Source organism: Sus scrofa, chromosome 16 (genome assembly GCF_054392235.1).
Source record: "Sus scrofa isolate SSC_HxYL_T2T_F1_AM1 chromosome 16, Sscrofa_HxYL_maternal_Yorkshire_Landrace_v2.0, whole genome shotgun sequence".
Lineage (NCBI taxonomy): Eukaryota > Metazoa > Chordata > Mammalia > Artiodactyla > Suidae > Sus > Sus scrofa.
In genome coordinates, this window is record NC_139398.1 from 25,920,193 (window position 1) to 25,928,527 (window position 8,335).

General features: G+C 31.7%; 1 long non-coding RNA gene across 1 annotated transcript in view; it reads left to right on the forward strand.

The window, feature by feature from the left end:
- The window catches only part of LOC110257219 (uncharacterized), a 233,427-nt gene extending 229,474 nt beyond the window's left edge, over positions 1-3,953 (forward strand). The window contains exon 4 of the long non-coding RNA XR_014831078.1: positions 1,368-3,953. This is a non-coding gene — a long non-coding RNA (uncharacterized LOC110257219). The remainder of the gene's footprint in view (positions 1-1,367) is intronic.
- Positions 3,954-8,335: the final 4,382 nt, after the last annotated feature.

The window sequence follows — 8,335 nt, forward strand, 5'->3', positions numbered from 1 at the left end:
GTGGCTGTCCAGTTTTCCCAACACAACTTCTTGAACAAGCTGTCCTTTCTCCATTGTGTATTCTTGCCTCCTTTGTCATACATGAGTTGGCTATAGGTGCATGGGTTTAATTCTGGGCTTTCTATCCTGTTCCACTGATCTATATTTCTGCCTTTGTGCCAGTACTATACAGTCTTGATGATTGTTGCTTTGTAGTATAGTCTGAAGTCCAGGAGCCTGATTCCTCCAGCTCCATTTTTCTTTTTCAGGATGTCTTTGGCTATTCTGGGTCTTTTGCGCTTCCAAACAAACTTTAAGATATTTTCTTCAAGTTCTGTGAAAAATGTCCTTGGCAATTTGATAGGGATTGCATTGAATCTGTAGATTGCCTTAGGTAGTATAGTCATTTTGATAATATTAACTCTTCAATCCACGAACATGGTATATCTTTCCATCTATTTGTGACATTTTTGATTTCTTTCATCCATGTCTTCTAGTTTTCAGAGTACAGGTCTTTTGTCTCTTTAGGTATGTTTACTCCTAGGTAGTTTATTCTTTTGGATGTGATGGTAAACAGGATTGCTTGCCTAATTTCTTTTTCTGCTCTTTCATTATTAGTGCATAGAAATGTCGTTGATTTCTGTGTATTGATTTTGTATCCTGCGACTTTGCCAAATTCGTGGATGAGCTCTAACAGTTGTCTGGTAGAGTCTTTAGGATTCTCTAGGTATAGTATCATGTCATCTGCAAATAATGATAGTTTTACTTCTTCCTTTCCAATTTGAATTCATTTCTTTTACTTTTCTGATTGCTATGGCTAGGACTTCCAGAACTATGTTGAAGAGTAGTGGCAAGAGTGGACATCCTTGTCTTGTTCCTGATCTCAGCGGGAATTCTTTCAGCTTTTCACCATTGAGAATGATGTTTGCTGTGGGTTTGTCATATATGGCCTTTATCATATCCATTTTTTCTTATCTGCTGGTATGTTGAATCACATGGATTGATTTTGGAATGTTGAACAATCTTTGTATTCCTGGGATGAGCTCCATTTGGGTATATTATATTATTGTTTTATATATCTTTGGATTCAATTTGCTAATTTTTTCATTTTTTTAAAGTTTTAATGAAGTATAGTTGATTTATAAGTTTGTGCTAATTTCTGCTGTGCAACAAAGTTGATGATATTTACATCTATGTTTTTGAGGTATATTGGCCTGTAGATTTCCTTTCTCTAATTTTTTTATCTAGTTTTGGTGTGTAATATGCACCCTGTAAGAGAGCCCTTAATGATTCCCACCTATTGGTATTTATTACCTCTTTCTTTTAGTAACTTGCTGCTAAGTAATAGAATAGAGCAACACTGAAGGATGTTGTATCTGTGATTACAGAAGAGAAGATCATGCCAAGAGACTCTCTTTATTCCTCATTTGGAAAATGAAACTATCAAGTTTGAGAGTCCCATTTAGGAAGAATTTAAGAGAAATCTCTGATAATGTTGATGAAAATTTCATTACAACTTTTACAATATGATGTCATGGGGAAATAAATATGAATTGTTAATATTAATAATATCCTGTAAAATAAGAAATATGAGAATTATGACAACTTGATTTAAAAAAATATTTAAAGAATATTAATATTATGGCATATCAATTTAATGTATAATAAACTTAGCATTTTTGAATCATTGATGGTGAGTTGTAATTACAGTCTTTTGTATTTGAAAAAATGTCTAAACAGTTTAAATAAGTTTAATTTTATCTTACATGCAAAAGTAACTTATAGATCAGAAGTTAAAAAAAGCATTAGAAATAATATTTTCTTAAGGAAGTTTTTCTTGGTGTAATACCCACTAATAATTTTCAATCATTACAAACTTCTACTGAAGAAGAGTTTCTATTTTAAAAAAATTAATTTGGCCAAATGCATTTTTCTTAATTCCATAGATCACTTAAGTAGATACTTCCAATCCATATGTGTCTACTTGTGCTTTCTTACAAGTCCTACTGATGACTATCTAACCAATGCATTTGAAATATAACATATTTGGTCAATATGTTTTCACAATAATTATTGGTGAAAAATGATCAAATTTTCAGGATTAGATATTTAGGTAAAGCATTAACATCATACAAGCATTTTAACAATCACTAATTAATAAGTAAATAAGAAAAATAAAGTCAGATTTCATCATAACAGTACACTAGAATGTGTATTCCCTGTATAGGAATCTTAAGAAGTTACATTACCTGAAATAACTACCATATTTGCTGGTATTACTGTCCAAATCATTACATTTATTTATTAAGTAATTTTAAAGTTCTTTTTTCCTATAAAACTCATTTACAAATCTATTTTATGAAAAAAAATGTAACTATTACATAATTTTACTTATATAATATATGTAAGTGTAGTCAATGAGACTTTTTTTTTTTTTTTTTTAAAGCCCACACTCACAGCATATGGAGGTTCCCAGGCTAGGGGTCAAATCTGAGCTACAACTGCTGTACTATGTCACAGCCAAATGGGATCCAAGCCACATCTGAGACCTACACCACAGCTCACTCACAGTAACACAGGATTCTTAAACCACTGAGCGAGGCTAGGGATGGAAACTGCATCCTCATTTATGTTAGATTCGTTTGCTGAGCCACAACAGGAACTCCATTTTTTTTTTTTTCTAATAAGGAAGTTAAGATTCATAGCTCTTAAGTTTCCAATTTTAATATGTTTGTCTTAGAACTAAAATACCAGTCATTGGATGCCCCTTCAGCTTTCGTACCATCTATCTTCTTCTCTTGAATCCCTGCCACAGCTGATAGCAATCAGGACCTAAAAATCTATCAAAGAAAAAGGAAATATGTGAAACCTCTACCCTTCAAAAATTATGATTCAAAACATTATTTTATACTTTCACTGGTGCATAATTTCATTTTAGCTTCTGAAATGATCTAGGAGCAGTTTTTTAGGTAGATATATTTTGAACTTGTTGCACAAACTGTGGCCCTTTTTTCTAACATTCCAATTTCAGATTTTCGATGATTTCCATGGTCAGTTTATTTTTATGCTATTAAAAATAAATACATTAATTAAAGATACCATAGTTGTGTGAAGGACTGAGAAGATGAAAGTAGAGAAAAATGGTATATATTAAGGTATGTGCATGCCTCAGAGTGTTTCTCTTTTTTAGTCAAGCAGGAAAAATATCTTTTCCACTCTACCAGTACTTTTTACCATTAGATTCTGTGTGGCATGAATCATTACCCTAATATCCATTTCCCCTAAAAATCAAATGCATAAGCAGACCTCAAAGGAAGATGTATTCTGATAAATCTAAAAATAATAATAATAAAACAAAAATAGAGCATTTCTAGGATGTTTTAAATACCAGAAGGAAGGTGATATACCTGTCTGGTTAACTCAATTCTCCTCCACATCTTTAGTTAGCATTTTCAAACGATTTCTAAGTTTATGTTTTGCACCTGCATGTAAATCACACTGTTATTCACCTGAACAACTTCTTTTGGATAGTTTCCCAGATTGGAGCCATTTATATACAAAATTGCCTTTTTGGCAGGAGAAGTTCTAAGTGAAGTAAATAGTCTTGATTGGTTGGTACATAAAACCCACAAATGTACAGTTAGGAAAGGAAGAGTTGGTACTGTAACTGTCCAAAAATCAGTGCTTGGCATTTGCAGAATGAAGTATTTTTATTGGATTTCTCTATCCTAAGAGGGAGACAAGATTGTAGTTTTCATTTGGTCAATGAAATGAATCCAACCCTTGTAATTTTCCATTCACTTTGAGATTTTTGTTGTCAGAATGCCCTGAGAGTGGTACTCCAAATTGATTTGTACTCCTGCAGCTGAGCCTCACCAAGCTTTAGGTACAAAACAAGTCCTTACTGCCTCTACTTTCAATTTCTATATTCTTGAATATGATGAAGCTTCTGTTTATCCAGGATAAGTGAAAAAGATTGTACAAATGGTTAGGCTACCAGAGAAGAGTATTCACGTGTGACACATTGTAGTTAAGAATAAAGACTTCAAATTGCATGCACTCAAATTCTTGCTCAAAAGGCAGTCATGTGTTCAAGAGCAGTTTATGTGATCTCAGTAGAATTCAGGGTCTTCATCCTTTATAACAAGCAAAAATACAGAATATCCTAATAGAGTATGTATGGGGGGTCAAATGAGGCAAAAATAGAAAAGGTTAATAAATTATAAAAACATTTGTTTCTATTGGTGATCATAGCAGTATTTGCATGTTAAGATTAATGTTTTTTATATTCACATAAATCTTTTGAAGTTAATATTATAGGTTTTATTTTATGTTATAAAGAAACTAGAATTCAGGAAGTTCCCTCTGGGCACAGTGAGTTAAGAATCTGTCATTGTCACAGCTGTGGTGCAGATCGCAACAGTGATGCATGTTTGATTCCACATGCTGTATGTGTGGCCAAAAAAGCTAGAATTCAGGAACATTTAGTGACCCCTTATGTGTCAAGTAGAGGGAAACAGAACCAAAATACTAAGGACTTTTTTTTTCTCCTGTAAGTGATTTAGTATAAGGATAAACATTTGACATTTCAATCCTTTATTTTTTTTTTAAAGTCATTCCTATAGGATCTTACCATACCTTGGTTTTATCACTGTGTTATCATCCTTTAGTCTTATGGTAGGACTGAACTTTTTAATTTTTGCCAGTTATCTGGCCATCCTTTAGCTTAGTCAAATTAACCGTATTTAATTTGTATTTTGTACCATATGTTGTATAAGTTTCATGTCATATATTAGAATATGCTTAACTTTAAATATATGATGTTATGTATTTTCCATAGAGTTAAAGTGAAAAATTTATTTCAGTAACCAAGAAATTTATTGTAGTTATTTGAACTTATTGGAGAAATGAATAAAGGTGTTAAATACTGGAAAAATTTAAGCTTACTGGAATATTAGTAGTGTGTGATAGTGTAGAGAAAGGTTTCTTTCATACTGTAAAACATAATAAGAATAAATAGTAATAATAAAAATAATAAAATTGGCTTTTCCCTACAAACATATTCATTACTTTGTATCACTAGAAGCAAGTTAATAAGCAATCTGTTAGCAGTGGAAAAGGTATTTGAATCTATTTGAAAAGAAAATTTCTATATGTTATTTGTCCCACTGAAAATTATGCTCACTAAAAATGACCCCGTTTTCAGTATTTTCCTGATTTAAATTTGCTTAATAGCCAAACTTAATCTTCTTATTCACTTATTCAACACATACTCAAGTATATGCTTTAGGTCTGACCCAATAAATGCAACCCTTGCCAAAATGAGCTTACAGTTAACTTGAGGACCTACCGATTGTGATAGTTAATTTTATCTGTTAATTTGACAAAGCTAAGGGATGGCCAGATAACTGGCAAAAATTATTTCTGAGTGTGTCATTGTGAATGTTTCTGGAAGAAATTAGCATTTGAATTAGTTGACTAAGTAAATGCAAGTGGGCATTTCCAGTCCTTTGAGAGCCTGAATGGAATGTAGGAGGGCAAATTTTCTGCTTAAATTTAGTATTTAAAGAAAAAATTAATTGATACATCCAAGAAACTCAAAAGACTGTAAGTAGTCACATTATACATTGTTGTGAAATAGACATTCTTGAAAACATCAAGAGAAAAATGACTTTCAGGATCAAAAGTTACACAATAAGATTAATAGTAGACATAGAAAAATAATGAACTATTACCACTTTTATATGTTTTGTGATCTAGTCTAGTGCTATACTTATGTAAATTTTTGCATTAATCAACATTTTTATTTCTTCTACAATTATAATATTATTTAAGTGAGAAAAATATCCAGTATATCATCTTAGATAATAAAAATTCATAGGGAGATAAAGGGTCATATTATGCCCAAGTAGACTGCAGAGTCCATCGCCCAAAATAGAATTAGATTTTCTCAGTGGCTAAAAGTACACAATGTCACTTTCTACAAGTTTAATAGTTATTCAGTATAATCTATGTTTCCACATTTTACTTAATTGCATTATCTCTGTATACAGTGGTCCAATAAATGATTAAATAGAGCAAATAATGAAGACATAAATATTTGAAATTATGACTCATAAGAAAGCCATTTGTAAGGATAGGCACATAATAAGTACATAAATTACATAAAGATTTTGGCATTTGGCACTTTAATGTTAAAACTGAGATCAAAAATTAAGTTGTAATTCCTTTTTTTTCCGGGGGGGGGGGACTGCCTACGGCATAAGGAAGTTCCCAGACTAGGAGGCTAGGGGTTGAATCAGAGCTGCATCTGCTGGCCTGCCCCATAGCCTCAGAATATCAGATCCAAGTTGCATATGCAACTTACACCACAGCTCACAGCAATGCCAGATCCTTAACCCACTGAGAAAGGCCAGGGATCGAACCCACATCCTCGTGTATACTAATCAAGTTTTTAATCTGCTGAGCCACAACGGGAACTCCCCTAAATTCTAATTCTAAATACAACATTGCATGTTTAGCACTGATATACATATTATAAATGATCTAGTTAAATCTATAACTTCTATAGAAAAATTTGAAATCTTTAAGGGAAATTTTTTTCTTCCCAAGAATACATACAAGCAAACCTGAGCCTAAATTTCAAGCAGTGTATTGCTCTAATGCCAGTCCAGTAAACTTTTTCTAGTGGCAAAAATTATTTAAAAACATTTTATTTTGTAGCATATGAAATCTCTGATCCAGGATAAAGTTACATTTTTTTCCAATTTTTTTCTGAGTCTTTCATGAAGTTTTGGCAATGGCCTTCTGGAAAAGAAAAACTTAAAAAATTTATTTTTATGATTCTTTTTCTGAGAAAATGAAATTGTATCATTTTTGTCTTTTCTAACTTATTACAAAAATTAGAGTACATACTAATTTTAAAAGTATAATTATCTGGGGAGTTCTGTTGTAGCTCAGTGGTAATGAACCTGACTAGGATATATATGAGGATGGAGGTTCAATCCCTGGCCTCACTCATACATTAAAGGATCTGGCTTTTCTGTGAGTCACAGACTCAGTTCATGAGCCATGGCTTAAGCCATCAGCTGCACCTCCAGTTGGACCCCTAGCCTGGGAACTTCCATATGCCTCGGGTGTGGCGCTAAAAGACAAAAAAAAAAAAAAAAAAAAAAAATGCTCTTATCTGTTTCTAAGTTATTTGTTATTAATAAAGAGCTTGAAGTATAAATTTAGATTATTTATTAAATGGTGTGGGAAACAAATTACATCACATCTCTAATAAAAATGAGAGTTCTTTTTGAAATTTACATTTATATCAAGTATAATGAATAGTATATTTGAGATTCTGCTGCATAAAATTCCATATTAAAAAGTCAAATGATTTGTGATGAATGTAAGACTATTACCAATTCACACAGTAGAAAATAGACAAGAAAATTCATTATGATTTCCATTGCTTTGATGATTATTAACAAAGTAGTATATAGTCAGTATCGATTAATTTTGCTAAAATGCCATCCTAAAATCTAGACTTACACATTGGACTTTTTTATAATTAATTGTTATGATACCATTTATGCCTTTGATTATATTCTATTTTCCTATCTAGTGAAAAAATATTACATCAGCATACAATTCCCTAAATCATTTTTTCTAAGTTAAAAATATCTTTATTATATTTATGAAAAATTTTAACTTGTGGATTTACAATGTTACCTGAAATTATACAGCCAACAATATGCTTCCAAAATTTAGAGAAAATTTTTGAATTTGATTATTCAATGTTAAGTAGAAAAATTATCAAGTCACTAATGACAAAAAATTAAGAATGTCACTGAGAATGTCTTCATTATATATACATTTGTCTAAAAATAAAATGAAAATTATGAGTAATAATAAAATGTCCATATACAAATTATTTTGTTTATTTTGGTTCACTCCTCTCTTAATGACTCCCACTGATTTATTCCTTATCTTTAAGTATACATGTCTTTTCTCTCCACTAATGACAACAAGCTAAATTTATTGTTTCTCTTTTTTAAATTAATGAAGGATAGATCTGAGCTTAAGGCAGTAACTTTTTTTGCTTTCTACATGTTTCCTCAATTATAAATGGCTATATATGGATATATGCATAAATAGAGGTGGAAATGTAGACAAAGAATGTGGACTTCAGTAGAGATGTATGTCGAGATGGAGATTTACATAAAGTGGCTGCCTGATGGGAGAGGGAGGGAGTGGGAGGGATCGGGAGCTTGGGCTTATCAGACACAACTTAGAATAGATTTACAAGGAAATCCTGATGAGTAGCATTGGGAACTATGTCTAGATACTCATATTGCAACAGAACGAA